The sequence below is a fragment of the Corvus brachyrhynchos genome, unplaced genomic scaffold (assembly GCF_000691975.1).
Source record: "Corvus brachyrhynchos isolate BGI_N302 unplaced genomic scaffold, ASM69197v1 scaffold36, whole genome shotgun sequence".
Lineage (NCBI taxonomy): Eukaryota > Metazoa > Chordata > Aves > Passeriformes > Corvidae > Corvus > Corvus brachyrhynchos.
This window is the reverse complement of record NW_008238441.1, coordinates 462,005-474,640: the sequence shown is the minus strand read 5'-3', so window position 1 is coordinate 474,640 and position 12,636 is coordinate 462,005. Positions and strand designations below refer to the sequence as shown.

The 12,636-nt window shown below is 42.0% G+C and overlaps 1 protein-coding gene across 5 annotated transcripts in view; it reads right to left on the bottom strand.

Moving 5' to 3' along the window:
- The window catches only part of NRK (Nik related kinase), an 86,970-nt gene extending 78,610 nt beyond the window's left edge, over positions 1 to 8,360 (bottom strand). For all 5 annotated transcript variants that reach the window (XR_001862703.1, XM_017736619.1, XM_008635536.2 and 2 more), the window contains exon 1: positions 8,295 to 8,360. The gene's annotated coding sequence lies outside the window, so the exon portion shown is untranslated. The remainder of the gene's footprint in view (positions 1 to 8,294) is intronic.
- Positions 8,361 to 12,636: the final 4,276 nt, after the last annotated feature.

Genomic DNA, 12,636 nt, shown 5'->3' with positions numbered 1-12,636 from the left:
AATGAAGCAAATTAAATGTAATGTTTTGACATTTCTGAAGCAAAGTTTGAAAACAAAAGCCAACTCATTTCTTGACATTTTCCCACTACAGTTTCACTTGAACCCATCTTTGGATTCAAGTGAAACTGTTTTCAAACAGCATGTTGTTCAGTAAGTGGCTGCTAATCAATTTTCACAAATCACCTCCATAAGCACACTAATTCCTCCTAACCACAACCCCAAGATGCTTCACAAAAACAAGGGCTGCCTCCATTTTAACAGCTACACTCATATGAAGAGCTCCATTTCCAGCAAATTCATGGTTTTTAGCTATGATGGGAAGTAGAGGCAAGAAGAGAAGCAAGCTCTCCCAAGCCACAGCTGTCCACATCAGCCCCTCTCTTATCTTTATGAAAAAGCGCATTTTTCACACACTGGGAACGCTTAAAGGCACTGCCCCACGCCACACCCCAGCTAATACACAGGAGCTAAAAACATTATTTATGCAGGACACTGAAAAGGCCACAGTTTGCTACAAAGTGTGTCTTCTGGACTGCTCACTTGTAAGATCCCAGAAGTAACTAAAATTTAGTATTTTCAAGGGTAGGAAGTAGGGGATGGGGAAGAAATGGCCTTTGAAAAGGTGCTTCTAAAGTAAATCTTGAAAACCTTTCAGGAATCCCACAAGGTCAGTAGGTTACAAGGGTAGACTTATAATACACAAAAACTTTGAAAAGTAAAAAGTATACTACAAACAGCTGAAGAATAGTTGCTTCTTCAATTTTAGGAAACCAACTGATTCGTTGTTCATTATGCTTTACCAGCTGCAGCCCAAAGGTACCAAAGAAGGACTTTGAAAAAAACATACATGTACTCTTCAGGACATTAAAGCAGACTTGGAAAGTACAATTCATAAGGAGCTGTAAGAATCAGAGACACGGTGACATGTCCTCACCAGGCTCCAAAATCCTGCAGTTCATTGTGAAAAAGGTAGTTACTAAAGCTAATCTGCCACGGGAATCAGCTCAAACATCTATAAACAACACAGTAGATTTTCTGCTGTTTAAAACTAAGTAATATCCTCTCATTCATTCATTAACAGTCACAGCTCATTACATGTCTGGGAGGTGTTCTGGACTGCAAATGGGCCACTACGAGTCTTCCCCTAGTCCCACAAATTTATATATTGTATACAATGCAAACACTTCTGAGTAGGTCAGATATTGCAAAACTCAGACCCATGAAGCACTGGTCACTCTGATGTGTATCTGCACATTGGCATGATTCTGGATGCTACTGAGCAGCCAGGATTACTGAAATCAATGTCACTAGTGAGGTGCTTAAAGCACAGCAAAGTGCTCGAGCAGGGAATTAAGAGCTTGAACTATTTCCTACTACGCTCATATTACCACTAGTGCATTTTTAGCATATTCTCTTACCTTCAAAATAGCATGACCCAGTGACAAAATCTGAAGTGTTATGCAACATGAGCTCAAAATGACAACGCTTTTTGATGAAAATGCATTGTACTCTCCCACATGGACTTTTAGGTCCAAAACATGGAGGACCTGAAAGCAGCAGGCCTGCCTACAAATTATTTGCAAGGATTTTACTACTCTCTAATAGCTGATATGGCACATCTAATTGTTGTACTTTGCTCTGTTCAGTCAGAGTCTTTATTGTATAGAGGCACTCCACAGCTGAGAGGTTTTTTCCACAACCTTACTCTTCTATTTTTGATAAACTAGTCTGACTCCCAAGAATCTTAATTGAGTTTCTCTGAAATATTCACTAATTAGAACCAGGACTTCACAATTTCCTAATTAATTTTGCATGTTTGATCCATTATTTTAAAATTCAGTGCTGAATACAGTTTGGCACTGCCATAGGCAAATAGGCAGGGAAGCCAAGATTAAAAAAAACCCAAACACAATGCCACAACCCTAAAAAACCCCAGCACAAAAATGCTCCTTGCTCTGACAACTGAATACACACAATAAACTATTTTTTTTTCAAATAAAAGTAATTTTTTTTTGTATCCTCCAAGTTAGTAATTCACACTCTAATAGGCTGGGTTGATAGTAGGTATGTCTTGAACTCAAAACGAGATAGTAAAAGACCTCTGGGAACACATGGTCCCACCTTCTGTTAAAAGCAGGGACTTAGGTTACATTAACCAAGACAGTGTCAAACAGCCTTGGATATTTCCAGCAAGAGTGACTCCACAACCACCATGAGAAATCTATTCCAGTGATGACTCATTCTCATGGTACAGAATTTTTTTCTTACATCCAAATGGAACTTTCTCTTAGCAACCCATTTGCCCTGTGCACCTCCTATACAAACCATCATTGAAGCACTTGAAAACTGTGACTAGACTGCCCTCAGCCTTCCCTTCCCGAGGCTGAAAAAATCCAGTTCCTTTAGCCTTTCTTTCTTCAACCCACTAAATGGTTTGGTTGCCTTTTGTTGAACCCTCTCTGGTTTCTCAATGTCTCTCTGGAATTGAGGGAGCAAAGATGGGACACAGTATTTAGGTGTGGCCTAACAAGAGCATTGTATCTCATGATTCGCTCAGTAGGCTCTTGCTGATGCAGTCCAAGGCACAGTTTGCCCTCCTTGTATCAAGGGTGCCAATTCCACACCCGTTCTGATGGGGGAGGAAAAGGCCAATCATGGTGTGGAAGCAGTAAGAGAGGCATGGAGACATTTATGGGAGCGTATTTAGGAGTTGCAGACAACTGAGTGAAAAGGAAGAAACACACTTAGTAGTATGCAGACTTCAAGGGTCTTATTAAAAATTGGAGGCCTGAAGAAGTTCAACACTAAAACCCCAAGCCACGCCTCTCTAGTGTATTACTGGTATTGCAGCCCTACACGCTTCAGTTTTCAAGGCAATCCATTCATAAGCACAACAGCATTTTAGATCTTGTTACAATGGCAGCAGTGCACATTAAGTTCAGACTTATTCCTGAGAGAGATCCCTGTGGCTGGGAGCAGCAGACAATCCCCGTTATTTGTTTGCACTAGAGAACCAAGGATCTGTGCAATGAGCTGCTGACTCCATCCCATGCACTGTGGCAGTGCCTTTACATACTGTTGCTTCCTGTAATTAACTAGTTTTTCACGTGGACAAGATAATCAGCTGTTCTACCAAAAACTGAAATAAAGTAAATGGATAGACAAACAAGCACTTTTAGCAACTGCTAGCGAAACAGAGTAGCATTTTATCATTTCTATAGAGTACAACTGATTTCCCTCCTTGACTCATCAAACTCTCAGTCCTTGAAGACTAAGATTAGCTTGAAAACTCTTAACTGACCACAAATGACAACAAAACAACCTGAGATTACGTGTCATTTTTAACGTCTCTGCGGCACTTTGGAGACTCTGAAATTGCCTTTCAGCCCCAAAGACACATTCTTTGGAAAGTGGCGACTTCTGACCCACCCACAGAAGGGATGGTTTTGAAGTTTCCAGCTTATACACATTCACCATCTGGATTATATTGAATGTAATTGTAATCTTTCTTACATTTAACCTTCCAGGTGCTACCATTAATTAAGGTTTTCAATACTGTCCACGGATTGTGACACTCCATAACTTAGCATGGTCTGGTGATTCTTTCCACACACTAGCCAGTCTCAAAAAGCACCATGTTGCTTCCCCCCACCACTCCCAACTCAATTACATCAGCCAGTTGTTCAGTGAAATAGAATATGAAGATCTTAACAGACTTTCAAATTAACATAAACTGAAATGTCATATTCATGTTTTGCTGCACTCCTGCCACTCTACATCAACAGCAAAGTAATTCATAACTCATGTCAGCAACTGAAGCACGATTCAATGCCAAGAAGAAACTGTGTTAAAAAAAAACCCAATCAATCAAAACCCCATACACTTCCTTACTCTTACCTGTTTCCTTTTTGTCCTAGAGTCTTACATGACCACATAGAAATAAAATATTAGCTATGCAGAGTCACTACAGGAAGGCAGGGCGGCTTCCACACCTGCTAAGCTTCAGCAACAGCACTGCTGCTTCTTCATCAGCTGCATTACTGGGAAACCATGTCTTCCCTCTTGACTCTCATAGTTCCAAACCGGAGCGCCTCTCTCAAGTTCCCTGTGTCCTCAGACTCCATTAAAGATACAACCATTTTGCACACACAGCAGCTGCAAATCTGTCAGGGTTTATCATCAGGCTCCAAGATCATATGCCAAAAAACATCAGCCCCTGGAACTATCCAAAGACAGTGGCCTCCCTTTCCCTAGGCCACCGAAAAATGCCAAACCCAGAAGGCTAATCCACATCACTAAAACAAAGGAAGACAAAAGCCCCAATCAGGTGCCTCTAGACATCAGAAAACAAGCAGATGGCACAGATGCTGTTGCTGACCTCATTTGACCCATGAAGACTTCAGAAGGATGAGGACTCTAAGAGCACGGCTGAATGAGAAGGATTAGGAACAATTCCTCTTTATCTTGACAACTGAAAAAAGAGAGCAGCTATGAACTCAGAGTCTCAAAGCCTCCTCCAGAGCTCAGGAAGAATTGTGTGACCCAAACACATGAAAAATGGCAACCCCTTCAGCTGCCCCCACATCTCCCTTTCCCCATTTACTCAACAGAAAAATGACCCTCCATTGAAAATTGGAACATAGAAAATGCCTGAACAGGCTTCTATGGAAGACACACCTCTCATCAAAGATTATGAAACTAACAGCAAAAGTCTTGGAAAAAAATACTTCACCCCGAACTTAGAGTTTTGTTATTACTAAACGCATAAGCACAGACCAGCATACAACTGTTCTACACCAAGGGTGATGTACCATCACTATCCAGCACTTCAGAGCCATGGAGTCCATACAGATAAACTCCTGGAAGTAATGGGAGTAGGCAAAGAACTCAAAACAGTACCATGTCTCAACAGATCCCAAGGACTTGCAAGTGACACCTTCAGCCTTCTCACTTCCTCCCAGATGACACTGACAGTTATGGGATGCAAAACATTGCTCTGCTGTCTGCAGGTCCTTAATGATCAGCAGCTCTACAAACCCTCAAAAATGCTGGCCCTCATACTTTGGAGAGCAACTGCACATGCCCTCCACACTCATTTTCATCCCTGGCCTCAAGAGTATGCAGGAGATGGGCAGATCTTGCTAGAAGTAGTGCATGGGATGTTCAGAAACTTCTTTCCCATATGCATTCAATGGAGATGGTGCAGAGACTGGACACAATCTGACCTTGAGCTCCTCAACATTCAGGAGACAAAGGCATGAAAGAGTCAATACTCATACTTCCCAACCGCCAGCAAATGCACTATTTCCAACTACTTTCAGTTTTCCCTTACTTTCAGGGAAGACACTGTGCTACCACCTCCCACAGCATTATTCTGAATCACCTCTTACACAGGATTGTCCTTCGGATTCCAGCACATGGAAGCCAGGAATTAACTGAAAAACTCACCTGTCATTTCGAGAGGTAATGATGCCTAAGTCTCATGACTTCTGGGTACCACCTGATTTTTTTTGTATCTAATTCACACTTTCCAAAGGTTGAAGTTGCCAGTACTGTCATATTTATGTTCTGCTACTTCGTAAGTTGTCAAAAACATCTGCTGGCTTTTAGTCAGTTATTAGACACACATCTTTATAACATTTCTACACAGCTCTAGCATTGTTATGTGTACAATTCATACCTCTTCCATTTCATTTTAAAAGACCCTGAACTGGAACTGGAATAATTCAGTATGATCAATACTCTCCTCCAATAAATCTGTCAAAGATTGTTTTCCAATTCTAATGATGAATCCTCAAAATTTATTTCTATTTTTATAGAGTTGCATATATTAAAATATGAATCGTCTTCACAGCCAAAAAAGCAATTTAGTAATCCTGAATATAATTTACTTAGCCTGAAGTAAGTTTTTCTTTGATTATGGGCAAATTACTATGTGCAGTTTCTGAATGTATGGAAGAATCTAACACCTCTGGAGAATAAAAACATGCTCTAATGATGTAAGTAAATATATGGATAACAGAGACTACTTTATATAACTTAAATATTTATAATCACAAGCCTATACTAGACAAACTGCAAAATGATTCCAGAATTCCATTCATTCACTCTCTCGTCCTAGCATTTTATAGATCAGAGGACATACTACACAGAAGTTGAAAAGCGAGTATGAGCCTAACTTCTCATGGCCACTGCAGAAGCACTGGTTTTGTTGCAGCTGCCCTCCTTCTGAGAAAACAGATATTTGCTCTGGGTGCAAGGCCAGCACTAGGGAGATACCACCAGGCAGACACCTGAGAACATTCAGGTGGCACTCAGCATCTGCAGGAGGATTTCCAAACACACTGAAGCTTTGGACTGTGTGAAAATTGTTCACAACAGAGACGGAGCTGACTGCTGAGTGTGGAACGTACATTTTTTATCTGTCCAGCTTGGCTGTCATCATCAACCTCTTCAACTGCAAGTTTCACTGTCATGCTCCTGCTAAGAGCAGCTCCCTCCACTAAGCAACCCTCAGCAGAAAACCACACAGCCACTCTTCACGTATATTTATTTGACCAAAGCCTCAGTTAGGGGTGTGCTTGCATGGAGCTGGGGTTACACACAGCCCCTCACCCCTCCAGTGCAGGATGCACGTGCACAAAGCTTCCCCTCAGTGCCCCCAGCCTTTTGAGACCCTTTCTCTCAATGCCTTCCTTAGATGTTCCAGCCAGTCCAAGTGCAAAATGAGCAGAGACTCAAATCACCCATTCCCAGAGCTGTCAGACCCTGCTCGTGAAGAACATGCTTGCTCAGTGAAGAACAGCTTTTGGGTACAATTTTAAATTATCACTGTCAATATTTCTTGCACATTTTGGCAACTAACATTCTAGTGAGCTACATGACAGCTCAAAACATTTTCTTTTGCAGCAGAGAAGCAAACTATGTTGCTCCTTCCTGATTCTGCTATGATTAAGCAGCTGATTCACACTCAACATTCATAAAAGATGACTAGATTGAAATTTTTCTTTCCCAATACAAATAAATCCAGACACAAAAAGAAAGTCAACTATTTCACAGAACATTCAGGAGGTTTAGGATCTTTTTACAGGTAAAAAACAACAGCACCTGAAAATCTCTCCTGGCTTCTAATCTGTCCATGTGAACCCCTGAGCATCTATTTTTAATCCAGTAGTACTAAGAGCAGTATCTGCATAACAATCTCAGAAACAACACAGACTTCGCCACCACAAAGAGTTACATGAGAAAGATCTTGCTTCTGACATAAAAATAATAATAAAAAAATGGTAGCGTGGGAAAAGAGAGCCTTCCCAGAACTGCTTTTGTAAAGCACTTTCCAGAACCTATAGCTTCAAAGGGAAAGCATAATGTGACTACAGCAGATCTGCCACCAGAGTGTCTTCAGTGCACTGGAGAAAGAACAGTCCTGCATTGCTCCACCAGGACCCTTGCACATTTTTCCACAAAGGGATCAATGCACAAAGAGCCTGCACCCACACAAGGATTTGCCAAGCAGGGGCTTGTCAGCAGTGGGACTGAGGGAGAAGCAACAGCAGACAGACTTATTCCAGTGCCACTACTCTTCTGATGTACCTCCAAGAGTTCAGCAGCACAGCCTTTTCCTTCCTGTGTCTTCATTCTCCAAATGGGAACTTGGTTCCCTACTTAATCACAACTATTTCCTCCTCTTAGATCATTTTTAGGGAAGGCTTCACAGTGAAAGAACACTTTTCTAGGCTTGTTGTTACAACTACAGTAAGCTGTGCACTGCATAGCATACAGAGCGCTATGTTGTGGCGCACAATGTTAACTGCTGTAGTTTCTTGACTGGTGGTTCTGCTTTGATACCACAGCAACAAAAGTAATGACAGAAATCAATGACTTCATTGCCTGCCAGCAGAGCAGGGATAATTGGCACCTGTCTTGAAGAGCACTGCTGTCTGAGTTTGGAACTCCACTCAATCCAGGCCAAATTTAGCAATCACTGATGTAAATTTCTGCCAGACACCTTTCAAATAATTTTGAAAAAGAGAAAATAAGCACAGAATAGAGGGAAGTCAGTACAAAAGCCAATACATTTACGTGACCTGTGGCAGCAAAGAGACATGAAAACAGGACAGAAGAAGGGCCATGAAATTTCACAGGTGGTACATTTTGCATTACGCAGAAAAGAGAGCAAGATAAACCAGGTTATTACTGGAACAATTGTCTGTCTTCTTAAATGGTGCTCATTTCTGCTTTAGGAAATACAGCTTTATCAAGAACAGCACCCTAAATTAAAGAGGTATCCGAACCTTATAGACTTGTCCATATGTTCCATTTCCAACAACCTGCACCAGTTCAAATATTCCTGCAGGGTCCTGCAACAAGAAGAAATAAAATTATTTGGATTACAGCAGCCACTTCATAACAGACTAATTGTACACCATCAAAATGAAATGTCTGAGGCACATCTCCTAATGATTTGTATTACACCCATAGGGGGAAACTGCCAAATCACAGGGTTAAGAAATGAATTAATATTAAAGTTTTCAGTCAAGTTTCACAAAACTCTATCTACAAAACAACTCAGTGAAGATTTGCAGGATGGTACTACAGCAGATACACCAAATAAATGAAGGTGTGTGAAAAACACAACAATTCAAATGCTGACTCAGCTTACCAATAGAATAAAGAAAAAACTCCACATTTCCTAAGCCTTACCACACTCAGCAAGCTGAAGACTCAGCTGCTGACCTCTGCTGTGAAACACTTGGTATGAGCAATGCAACAAAGGAAAAAACCTAAAAAGCAGAATTGAAAAAACTACAGTATAAAGCACCTAAGGCCAGTTACCTTAGTGAAGGGAACGTACCAAACCAGACAACCTTAACTTACAGGCAGGCTGAGAACACTCAATCCTCCTGTTCTGCAAACATAACAAAGTGAATTTGACTGAGGTATTGAACTCTTGGCTTTGAACCCAAACCAGACTGTTGTTAATTTACATAAAAGATTAATGAGTCAGGTGATCAGTGTACCATTCCATATGAACCAACTTCTATCCTCCTGCTATAGCACCAGCTGCTCTAACAGCAACCACTGCAGCAAACGTTCTCCTGCAGCATTGCTGCAACCCCTCAGGTACAGGCAGCCCATCTTGTTGCAAGGCATGGGCAATGCTCGCTCCTGAATGACTAAGTACATTAAAAAATCTGGTGCTTCAGTTAAAACTCACTTGAGCGATTTATTTAAAACCATTAAGAACTCAAGAGATCAGTTTCTTGATTTCTAAGCCATTTATCACTCTGCTCATTTCTTGCCATGGTATTACTCAGAGTTTTATATCAAATATTATTAACTCCATGTGTCAGTTTTACCACATCCGTTTCAGCAATCTGTCATGTCAGTTGATGCCTATTGGTCCTGCTGAGGGATGTGATACAGAAAAACATTACCTCAGAAGTACAATTTCTATGCCCCTGGTTGCAAAACATCCTTTTTTTTAAAGGTATCAAGCTACTCTCCGCTCCATTTACATGTTAATCTTTCAATATAAGTAATTCTTTCTTTATATCTGATATGGAAATGTTTACCTTGGCAAAATCCCAGTGGAAACACACAGGCTTTTTTCTGAGCAGATTTGGCCTTTATTGGCACATTTGCCATGATAAAGCAAGAGCTTTCAGAGCAACACAGCCCAGACTTCCACACCTGAAAGTACTAATGAGTTATTTTGGTTTTATCATTAAGTTAAATGAGTTTTGATCTTAAACTTCCTGGACTGTCAACCTTACGAGGCTTTTTTTTTTTTAAAAAAAAAAGCAATGCATAAGCCAGATCAAGATTACTGACCCATGCAGGTCAGTCTGTGTCTTTTTTTCCTCGGTCTCTTTATTTTAAAACAAGTCAGTAAACTGTCTAGACTTAAACCCCTCAATAAAAAGGAAATTGATGGGAACACTCACATATGGACTTAAGCACAGGCATAAAAACTGATCTTAGTGAAGTGCTTTGCTTCCTTCTCATTTCCTCATTTTACATTTTGACTAGTCTGGATATAAACAAGACATGCTTTTCTTCAGTGGGGCTAAAGTCAACAAATAAACCATTGCTACTGCTAAAGCAACTGGTGGGTGGTACAAAACCTCTGCTTCATGCGCAACCTCTGCACAGAACTGTGCTGTGGGCAGCTTGTGGTCCAGGCAATGAAACTCACAGCAGCCCTCTGAAGAACTCTCCCAGTAAAGGGCTTCCATGCGTAATATGTACTGCACTCCATAGGAAGCATGAGCAGCACCCTAATTCCCCACCTCTCCTGCAGAAAGCAGCATTGCTGAGTTAAGAAGTGCCCACAGTGCACAGAAACCCAGAGGAACCTAAACTGCATGTTCAACTTGGACTTTGCAACTGCTTCTCTCATTTAAATGCATGCTGTCTCCACTCTTCTTCTCTAAGCTTATTTATTATGCAAATATAGTAATTTAAGTGCCTCAAAATTAGCTTCTCTTTCCTCTTTCAATAAATTTCATTCTGATTTAGCATCCTAATAGTTTGCTTCTAAAGGCTTCTGACACTCTAGGAAAGATCCTAACAATTATTATTATTAGCATTAAAGTCAATATAGCGCAAATCCTACCCTGTCCTTGCTAGCAAACTGAGCATTAACATCTCAGGCCTCCACAGCTCTGAGTGCAGCCAAATACTTGCCATCTCTCTTCTTTTAATCAGGACACCACAGTGAACCAAGCCTTGTTAAGAGTCATAAAGGATATTAATCTGGGGTCTGACTTTGGTCCTTGGATTGCCCTTGTTTGCTTGGGTATCAGCACTGCATTGTTTACTGGCATTCTTCACAATGGGCCACCTTCTTAATTATCTTGGAGTTACATGTCATCGTTGATGTAGTGCTTCCTCTCAGCTACCACTGAAGTCCACGGTCCAGCTAACCCTTCACCAGCCAGCATCTGCCAAATTGCTAGGTTGCCTTTGAAAGATGCCAAAATGCTGGCCTGAAAATTCATCACTCTAAGGTTAATTACCATCATATATTGTACCATACGGTGGCCACCTTGGTTTCCCTCAAGTCATCTGCAGTGCACTCAGAAAGCAAGAGCAAGACTGCTGACCCAGAGGCACCCAGGCCACATTCATCTCCTCTGCAAGGCAGAACAAAAAGCAACACGTGCAGCAAGAGCCTCACCAAAATGCACTTTTCACATCTCTGCAGCTAAAGAAGATACAGGTGTCTGAAGCACAAGTTCTTCTACAGGGCCTCTGGACCTCAGCACCTAATGCAGAGTTTAACGGCTTTTTACCATCTGACTGCCCTGGTGAACCCAGCAACATCAGGAAACCACAGGCCCCCTTCTTTCCAGCAAAAGGCAAGAGCCCTGGCAAACACCCACATGGGGCCATCTCAAGCAGTTTGAAAGCGATCTCACTCACAATTGTATGAGGCTGGAGCACAGCACCAGACAGCTCCCACTAGCCCCAGGAACACCTCAGACACAGCAAAGGTAAGGCACCTGTCTTTAAATCATTTCCACAGCTCAGCCTCACCTGCCTCCCATTTCCTACTTAGCACAAACCCCAAACTAAGGCTGCTAACATGCTCAAATGGGTTTCTTCCAAAAGGAGACATTTATCCCTCCCCTGCTGAGGCTGAAACTCACAGTGCTCTCAGCCTTTGGAGGCTGCGAATCAGATGGTTCTGTCACAAAGCCTGCTGTCTGCTTTGCAGAATGACTCCTTTTCAAACTCACATTATTTTATTTATTTAAGGAGATGAGATTCATCTGCTAAAGCTCTAAAAAAGAACTTCCGTTATTTTGCCTTATACCCCTTGAGCAGAGCCAGATTAAACTTCTGCTTACTTAGACAGAAGTTTTTTGCCATCCCTCCTAACTTTCCCGTCCCTGCTGCTTTTCATCATTCTGTCTCCAGTCTGGAACACCTTCCTCGCCATGTGAATATTGCAAAGGCTTCTCCCAGCCCTCTTTCTTTTTTCCCTGATATTTTTAGAAAGTGGCTTGCTTTGGTTTCACTGTCTGGGGATGACTGCTTTTTGCCACAATTGAACTCTTCTCTTCTGTCGAGAGCGCTCCACAAAAGACCTGTCTGGGCTGGATGGGTTGCTCAGTGGTAGCTCCTAAGTAAAAAAGGACAAGTGGAACTCGGGGACATCATACACAGCCCTGTTACCGCTTTGTGGATGCGAAACACTGACAGCACAGCTTTTAATGTGGCCAAAGTTTGGCTTACACTAAAAACATAAGAGGACAACAATAAAAATTCACAGCAAACCAGATGAATACTGACTTTTTTAGCTTGGGGGCTGGGGGGGTGGGGAAAAAAAATCCCAAACTTCAATAACAACAAAAAGGCCACAAAAGCCAAACCCCCACGCACCTATTTTCTTCCAGAAGATCCTAGTTTCCCATTTGTTTTCTCTCCACAGCATTCACAACACCTTTAGGGATGTCGGTAGAAATTATTTATCATCCTGGCAGGGGAAGGAGCCTCCGAGGTGCAGCGCTCCCAGCCGGGCAGCGCAGTGCTCCCGCGGGACTCTCGCTCCAGCGAAGGGAGCGCGACCTCTGGAGCCCGCGGGCTGCGAGACCGGGGCAGCCCCGAGGCTGCTCCCCCAAGCAGCCC